Genomic DNA, 10000 nt, shown 5'->3' on the forward strand with positions numbered 1-10000 from the left:
ACCACCATACCATATTATCACCATACCATATTATCACCATACCATATTACCACCATACCATAATATCACCATACCATATTACCACCATACCATATTATCACCATACCATATTACCACCATACTATATTATCACCATACCATAATATCACCATACCATATTACCACCATACCATATTACCACCATACCATATTATCACCATACCATATTATCACCATACCATATTACCACCATACTATATTATCACCATACCATAATATCACCATACCATATTACCACCATACCATATTACCACCATACCATATTACCACCATACCATATTACCACCATACCATATTATCACCATACCATATTACCACCATACCATATTACCACCATACCATAATATCACCATACCATATTACCACCATACCATATTATCACCATATTATCACCATACCATAGTATCACCATATTATCACCATACCATATTATCACCATACCATATTACCACCATATTACCACCATATTACCACCATACCATATTACCACCATACCATATTACCACCATACCATATTACCACCATACCATATTACCACCATATTATCACCATACCATAGTATCACCATATTATCACCATACCATAGTATCACCATATTACCACCATATTATCACCATACCATATTACCACCATATTACCACCATATTATCACCATATTACCACCATACCATATTACCACCATACCATATTACCACCATACCATATTACCACCATACCATATTACCACCATATTATCACCATACCATAGTATCACCATATTATCACCATACCATATTACCACCATACCATATTACCACCATATTATCACCATACCATAGTATCACCATATTATCACCATACCATATTACCACCATACCATATTACCACCATACCATATTATCACCATACCATATTACCACCATACCATATTATCACCATACCATATTACCACCATACCATATTATCACCATACCATATTACCACCATACCATATTATCACCATACAATATTACCACCATATTATCACCATATTATCACCATACCATATTATCACCATATTATCACCATACCATATTACCACCATACCATAATATCACCATACCATATTACCACCATACCATATTATCACCATATTACCACCATACCATATTATCACCATACCATATTACCACCATACCATATTACCACCATACCATATTATCACCATACCATATTATCACCATACCATATTATCACCATACCATATTATCACCATACCATATTATCACCATACCATATTATCACCATATTATATTACCACCATATTACCACCATACCATATTATCACCATATTATATTACCACCATATTACCACCATACCATATTATCACCATACCATATTACCACCATACCATATACCATACCACACACAGTACACAGAACACAATTCTGGACACACACAGCAATATACAGTACTGCATGCCATGTAACCTCCTAATCAAACTATGAACACGCACACACACACACACACACTCACTCACTCACTCACTCACTCACTCACTCACTCACTCACACACTCACACACTCACACACTCACACACACACACACACACACACACACACACACACACACACACACACACACACACACACACACACACACACACACACACACACACACACACACACACACAGGGTCCAGATGGCCTAGTTTACAGTGAATGAGGGAATCTCTGACTCAGTCAGAAGGACTCTAGCTGGAATACATGGATGAAATAAATTAACCTTTGTTTCCTTCTCGTCCTTCTTTCCCCTGTATGTATGACTGGAAGAAAGGTTTTGATCCTAATGTGTTCACCAGTCCATCTCTGTCCCACCTGAGATGACAGTCACAAGTGAAAAGACTTAATGACATCCTCCCTGTGTGAGATTAATGAAGCTTTTAAAACTAGAATCACATTTAAATCTTAACTAGAACACTGACAATCACATTCCAATGCTTCTGTAGAGCACCAAAAAAAAATGATGCCCAAGATTTCTTAGAACACTTACAATTCCATTCTGGAATATTCCGACACTGACAATCAGATTCCGAGGCCTTCTAGAACACAGAAAATAAGAATCCAAACGCAAACCTGCTTTCATCAGAACTACTTCGTTCTATTCCGCGTTCTAATGCTATACAGAGGACAGTAGAGTGGGTATCTGTTCTGTTAAATATTCATGCCTTTTCAGACTGCATAACAGGACTACGTCCCAATTGGCACCCTATTCCCTACAAAGCGCACTGCTTTTGACCAGGGCCATAGGGCGTAAGGAATGGGGTGCAATGTGGGATGCAGCCTTAGTGTGTAGGAAGTAGTCCATAGAGAATTACACTGTATACACAGGCTGAGAGATGGAGGATAATGCATACATACATTAAGTGCTACAAAGTGTGTGTGTGTGTGTGTGTGTGTGTGTGTGTGTGTGTGTGTGTGTGTGTGTGTGTGTGTGTGTGTGTGTGTGTGTGTGTGTGTGTGTGTGTGTGTGTGTGTGTGTGTGTGTGTGTTGAGAAGGATGTAGAGAACTTTGGATTAATGTATAGGTAATGTATAGCTAATGTATAGGTAATGTACATGTGATGTATAGGCAATTTATAGGTCATGTATAGGCATTGTATATGTCATGTATAGGCATTGTATATGTCATGTATAGGTCATGTTAGGTCATGTGTAGGGAATGTATAGGCAATGTATAGGTGATGTGTAGGCAATGTATAGGTGATGTGTAGGTAATGTATAGGTGATGTGTAGGTAATGTATAGGTAATGTATAGGTGATGCGTAGGTAATGTATAGGTAATGTGTTGGTAATGTGCAGGTAATGTGTAGGTCATGTATAGGTAATATGTAGGTAATGTATAGTTCATGTGCAGTTCATGTGTAGGTAATGTATAGGCAATGTGTAGGTAAAGCATAGATAATGTATAGGTAGCATGTAGTTAATGTGTAGGTAAAGTAAAGGCAATGTGTAGGTAATGTGTTGTTAATGTGTAGGTAATGTGTTGTTAATGTGTAGGTAATGTGTTGTTAATGTGTAGGTAATGTGTTGTTAATGTGTAGGTAATGTGTTGTTAATGTGTAGGTAATGTGTTGTTAATGTGTAGGTAATGTGTTGTTAATGTGTAGGTAATGTGTTGTTAATGTGTAGGTAATGCATAGGTAATGTACAGGTAAACTATAGGTAATGTATAGGTAACATGTAGTTGATGTGTGGGCAATGTATAGGTGGTGTGTAGGTAATGTATAGGTAATGTATAGGTGGTGTGTAGGTAATGTGTTGTTAATGTGTAGGTAATGCATAGGCAATGTGCAGGTAAAGTATAGATAATGTATAGGTAACGTGGAGGTTCTGGTGGATTCCAGCATTAGTGACACACAGGTTGTGTGTTTCATTCTACATTGGCCAGGAAGTATTGGGAATATCTAGGTTAATTGTCAGTCCATTTGAATTCGTGAGGTGATTTTAAACACATTGAATAACATTGAATCACTGTCAAATTGATGAAGTTAAAATCCACAGCATAATAAAATGCCTCGTGCATCTCTATATTCAGAGATCTACAGTTTAGAGGCCGCTTGGTCGGAGAACAACCTCTATTCTGTATTTCTAGTGTTGCTATGTTACCAGAATGTTGATTGTGACAGGTTTAGTATCACAATACTCCATACCATCACAATACTCAATAGCATCACGATAATCTATACCATCACCATACACAATACCATCACAATACTCAATACCATCACAAAGTCAATAGCATCACAATAATCGATACCATCACGATAATCCATACCATCACGATAAACCATACCATCACGATACTCTACACCATCACGATACTCAATAGCATCACGATACTCCATACCATCACGATACTCCATACCATCACCATACACATTGCCATCACCATACTCCATACCATCACAATGCTCCATACATCACCATACACAATACCATCACCATACTCTGTACCATCACAATACTCCATACCATCACCATACACATTACCATCACCATACTCTGTACCATCACAATACTCCATACCATCACCATACACAGTACCATCACCATACTCTGTACCATCACAATACTCCATACCATCACCATACACAGTACCATCACCATACTCTATACCATCACCATACACATTACCATCACCATACTCGATACCATCACAATACTCCATACCATCACCATACACAGTACCATCACCATACTCTATACCATCACCATACACATTACCATCACCATACTCTATACCATCACCATACACATTACCATCACCATACTCGATACCATCACAATACTCCATACCATCACCATACACAGTACCATCACCATACTCTATACCATCACCATACACATTACCATCACCATACTCTATACCATCACCATACACATTACCATCACCATACTCTATACCATCACCATACTCTATACCATCACCATACACATTACCATCACCATACTCTATACCATCACCATACTCTATACCATCACCATACACATTACCATCACCATACTCTATACCATCACCATACACATTACCATCACCATACTCTATACCATCACCATACACATTACCATCACCATACTCTATACCATCACCATACTCTATACCATCACCATACACATTACCATCACCATACTCTATACCATCACCATACACATTACCATCACCATACTCGATACCATCACAATACTCCATACCATCACCATACACAGTACCATCACAATACTCCATACCATCACCATACACAGTACCATCACAATACTCTATACCATCACCATACACATTACCATCACCATACTCGATACCATCACAATACTCCATACAATCACGTTACTCGATACCATCACCCATACACATTACCATCACCATACTCGATACCATCACAATACTCCATACCATCACCATACACAGTACCATCACCATACTCTATACCATCACCATACACATTACCATCACCATACTCTATACCATCACCATACACATTACCATCACCATACTCTATACCATCACCATACTCTATACCATCACCATACTCTATACCATCACCATACACATTACCATCACCATACTCTATACCATCACCTACACATTACCATCACCATACTCTATACCATCACCATACTCTATACCATCACCATACTCTATACCATCACCATACACATTACCATCACCATACTCTATACCATCACCATACTCTATACCATCACCATACTCTATACCATCACCATACACATTACCATCACCATACTCGATACCATCACAATACTCCATACCATCACCATACACAGTACCATCACCATACTCTATACCATCACCATACACATTACCATCACCATACTCGATACCATCACAATACTCCATACCATCACCATACACAGTACCATCACAATACTCCATACCATCACCATACACAGTACCATCACAATACTCCATACCATCACCATACACAGTACCATCACAATACTCCATACCATCACCATACTCGATACAATCACGTTACTCGATACCATCACCCATACAATCACGATATTCCATATATCACGATCATCCATACCATCAGGATACTACATACATCACGATAATCCATACCATCACGATACTTTATACCATCACAATAATCCATACCATCACGATACTCTATACCATCACGATAATCCATACCATCATGATACCCGATACCATCACGATACTCCATACCATCACGATAATACATGCCATCACGATACTCTATACCATCATGATTCTCCATACCATCACAAGACTCTATACCATCACGATACTCTATACCATCACGATAATATATGCCATCACGATACTCTATACCATCATGATACTCCATACCATCACGATACTCCATACCATCACGATAATACATGCCATCACGATACTCTATACCATCACGATACTCCATACCATCACGATACTCCATACCATCACGATAATACATGCCATCATGATACTCCATACCATCACGATACTCTATACCATCACGATACTCCATAACATTACGATATTCCATATCATCACAAGACTCTATACCATCATCCATACCATCACGATACGCCATATGGAGAGACTGAAAAACAGCTTCTATCTCAAAGCCATTAGACTGTTAAACAGCCATCACTAACGTTGAGTGGTTGCTGCCAACATACTGACTGAACTCTAGCCACTTTAATAATGGAAAAATGTATGTAATAAGTGTATCACTAGCCACTTTAAATAATGCCACTTTATATAATGTTTACATACCCTACAATACTCATCTCATATGTATATACTGTACTCTATACCATCTACTGCATCTTGCCTATGCCGTTCGGCCATCACTCATTCATATATTTTTAGGTACATATTCTGATTAATTCCTTTACACTTGTGTGTATAAGGTAGTTGTTGTGAAATTGTTAGATTGCTTGTTAGATATTACTGCTCTGTCGGAACTAGAAGCACAAGAATTTCGCTACACTGGCATTAACATCTGCTAACAATGTGTATGTGACCAATACAACTTGATTTGAAATGATTTTTACATCACGATACTCCATATCATCACAATACTCCATAACATCACGGTACTCTATACCATCACGATACCATCACAATATGCTATACCATCACAATACTCTATATCATCGTGATACCATCACGATACTCTACACCATCACGGTACTCTATACCATCACGATACCATCACGAAACTCCATTACATCACGATACCATCATAATACTCTATACCATCACGGTACTCTATACCATCACGATACCATCACAATACTCCATAACATCACGGTACTCTATACCATCACGATACTCTATACCATCACGATACCATCACAATACTCCATAGCATCACGATACGCTATACCATCACGATACTCTATACCATCACGATACCATCACAATACTCTATACCATCACAATATTCTATACCATCACGATACCATCACGATACTCTATACCATCACAATACTCCATACCGTCACAATACTCCATACCACCACAATACTCCATAACATCACGATACTTCATAACATCACAATACCATCACAATACGCTATAACATCACGGTACTCTATACCATCGTGATACCATCACAATACTCTATACCATCACGATACCACCACAATACTCTATACCATCACAATACTCTATACCATCATGATACCATCATGATACTCTATAACATCACGATACTCTATACCATCGTGATACCATCACGATACTCTATACCATCACGGTACTCTATACCATCATGGTACTCTATACCATCGTGATACCATCACAATACTCTATACCATCACGATACCACCACAATACTCTATACCATCACGATACTCTATACCATCGTGATACCATCACGATACTCTATACCATCACGGTACTCTATACCATCATGATACCATCACGATACTCCATACCATTACGAAACTCTACACCATCACGATACTCGATACCATCATCCATACCATCACGATACTCCATACCATCACAATAATCCATAACACCATGATACTCCATACCATCAAGATACTTGATGCCATCATGATACCATCACGCTACTCTATACCACCACGATACTCTATACCATCACGATACCATCACAATACTCTATACCAGCATGATACCATCATGATACTCTATACCATCACAATACTCCATACCATCATGATACAATCACAATACTACACACCGTCATGATACTCCATACCATCATCTATACCATCACAATACTACATACCATCACAATACTACACACCATCACGGTACTCACAACCATCGTCCATACCATCGTACTACTCTATACCATCACACTGCTCTATACCATCACAATACTCTACACCATCACAATACTCCATACCATCACAATACTCCATACCATCACAATACTCTATACCATCACAATACTCTATACCATCACAATACTTGATACCAAAATGGCAAAAAAAGAAGGTATATTAGCCCAAGTCACAGAATGGCTCTTGATCCAAACTCAGCTACTGCTCTGTTCAAGTCATTTGGCTCCCAGGCTAGCAGGGAGTTAGTGGAGCTAACATGATGCAGCCCAAACTCCCAGGCTAGCAGGGAGTTAGTGGAGCTAACATGATGCAGCCCAGACTCCCAGGCTAGCAGTGAGTTAGTGGAGTTAACATGATGCAGCCCAGACTCCCAGGCTAGCAGGGAGTTAGTGGAGCTAACATGATGCAGCCCAAACTCCCAGGCTAGCAGGGAGTTAGTGGAGCTAACATGATGCAGCCCAGACTCCCAGGCTAGCAGGGAGTTAGTGGAGCTAACATGATGCAGCCCAGACTCCCAGGCTAGCAGTGAGTTAGTGGAGCTGACATGATGCAGCCCAGACTCCCAGGCTAGCAGTGAGTTAGTGGAGCTGACATGATGCAGCCCAGACTCCCAGGCTAGCAGGGAGTTAGTGGAGCTAACATGATGCAGTCCAGACTCCCAGGCTAGCAGTGAGTTAGTGGAGCTAACATGATGCAGTCCAGACTCCCAGGCTAGCAGTGAGTTAGTGGAGCTAACATGATGCAGTCCAGACTCCCAGGCTAGCAGTGAGTTAGTGGAGCTGACATGATGCAGCAAAGACTCCCAGGCTAGCAGTGAGTTAGTGGAGCTAACATGATGCAGCCCAGACTCCCAGGCTAGCAGTGAGTTAGAGGAGCTAACATGATGCAGTCCAGACTCCCAGGCTAGCAGTGAGTTAGTGGAGCTAACATGATGCAGCCCAGACTCCCAGGCTAACAGTGAGCTAGTGGAGCTAACATGATGCAGCCCAGACTCCCAGTGCAGGCTAGCAGTGAGTTAGTGGAGCTAACATGATGCAGCCCAGACTCCCAGGCTAGCAGTGAGTTAGTGGAGTTAACATGATGCAGCCCAGACTCCCAGGCTAGCAGTGAGTTAGTGGAGCTGACATGATGCAGCCCAGACTCCCAGGCTAGCAGTGAGTTAGTGGAGCTAACATGATGCAGCCCAGACTCCCAGGTTAGCAGTGAGTTAGTGGAGCTAACATGATGCAGCCCAGACTCCCAGGCTAACAGTGAGTTAGTGGAGTTAACATGATGCAGCCCAGACTCCCAGGCTAACAGTGAGTTAGTGGAGCTAACATGATGCAGTCCAGACTCCCAGGCTAACAGTGAGTTAATGGAGCTAACATGATGCAGCCCAGACTCCCAGGCTAGCAGTGAGTTAGTGGAGCTGACATGACGTGTGTGTGTGTGTGTGTGTGTGTGTGTGTGTGTGTGTGTGTGTGTGTGTGTGTGTGTGTGTGTGTTCGTGTGTGGCTCTGTGTGTGGCTCTGTGTGTGGCTCTGTGTGTGTGTGTGTGTGTGTGTGTGTGTGTGTGTGTGTGTGTGTGTGTGTGTGTGTGTGTGTGTGTGTGTGTGTGTGTGTGTGTGTGTGTGTGTGTGTGTGTGTGTGTGTTCGTGTGTGGCTCTGTGTGTGGCTCTGTGTGTGGCTCTGTGTGTGTGTGGCTCTGTGTGTGTGTGTGTGTGTGTGTGTGTGTGTGTGTGTGTGTGTGTGTGTGTGTGTGTGTGTGTGTGTGTGTGTGTGTGTGTGTGTGTGTGTGTGTGTGTCTGTGTGTGTGTGTGTGTGTGTGTGTGTGTGTGTTCGTGTGTGGCTCTGTGTGTGGCTCTGTGTGTGGCTCTGTGTGTGTGTGTGTGTGTGTGTGTGTGTGTGTGTGTGTGTGTGTGTGTGTGTGTGTGTGTGTTCGTGTGTGGCTCTGTGTGTGGCTCTGTGTGTGGCTCTGTGTGTGTGTGTGTGTGTGTGTGTGTGTGTGTGTGTGTGTGTGTGTGTGTGTGTGTGTGTGTGTGTGTGTGTGTGTGTGTGTGTGTGTGTGTGTGTGTGTGTGTGTGTGTGTGTGGTCTGGGCCTTATTGCATTTTCACAATACCGCTGTATTAATAAACTAATCATGATAATAAACATAAATATCCTTAT

The 10000-nt window shown here is 41.0% G+C and overlaps 1 protein-coding gene across 7 annotated transcripts in view; it reads right to left on the reverse strand.

Moving 5' to 3' along the window:
• LOC129842060 (adhesion G protein-coupled receptor L3-like) overlaps window positions 1-10000 on the reverse strand; it is a 362294-nt gene that overhangs the window by 322323 nt on the left and 29971 nt on the right. The window contains exon 2 of one of the 7 annotated variants that reach the window (XM_055910441.1): window positions 1783-1874. The exons of the other annotated variants lie outside the window; for them this stretch is intronic. The gene's annotated coding sequence lies outside the window, so the exon portion shown is untranslated. The remainder of the gene's footprint in view (window positions 1-1782; window positions 1875-10000) is intronic. 7 annotated transcript variants of the gene reach the window in all.

This window comes from Salvelinus fontinalis, unplaced genomic scaffold (genome assembly GCF_029448725.1).
Source record: "Salvelinus fontinalis isolate EN_2023a unplaced genomic scaffold, ASM2944872v1 scaffold_0010, whole genome shotgun sequence".
NCBI classification, from domain to species: domain Eukaryota; kingdom Metazoa; phylum Chordata; class Actinopteri; order Salmoniformes; family Salmonidae; genus Salvelinus; species Salvelinus fontinalis.